Here is a 468-nt window from a genome sequence, read left to right as displayed (position 1 = left end):
TAGGATGTGGTGACTCTGGATGGAGGACATTGGGGGAGGAGCTGGACCGGGTTAAGAACCTCACAGGCCTGGTGCTGAGGATTTTGGTCGGCCTTCTTATGGAAATGGTGATGGTCACAGGGGCCCTCTTCCTCCTGTCTGGGCTGTGATTTGTAGTCTCTGTACAGCTTGGAGTCAGTGTTGGAGCGCCAGGTGTTGGTAGTTCTGCCACTGACTCACAAGCTGTAGAGGGACTACAAATCCCAGCAATACATTACACAGCAATGCAGAATACTATGAGGCCTAATACTCTGTGTTGTTCCGGGTTCAGGGCCTGATGTCTCCAGGGTTGGAGGAGGGCTGTGCAGGCTCTAATGTGGCCAGTGCTGGGGCTCTGGTGGTCAATGTGGCTCTCAGGGGACCACTGCGACTCTTTGGAGGTCAGTAGGGGCTCGGGGCCGCCAGTAGGGGCTCGGGGGCCGTCACTAG

This window comes from Nanorana parkeri, unplaced genomic scaffold, assembly GCF_000935625.1.
Source record: "Nanorana parkeri isolate BGI_ZX_2015 unplaced genomic scaffold, ASM93562v1 scaffold3818, whole genome shotgun sequence".
Classification (NCBI taxonomy): Eukaryota; Metazoa; Chordata; class Amphibia; order Anura; family Dicroglossidae; genus Nanorana; species Nanorana parkeri.
Note: the sequence above shows the minus strand (reverse complement) of the source record.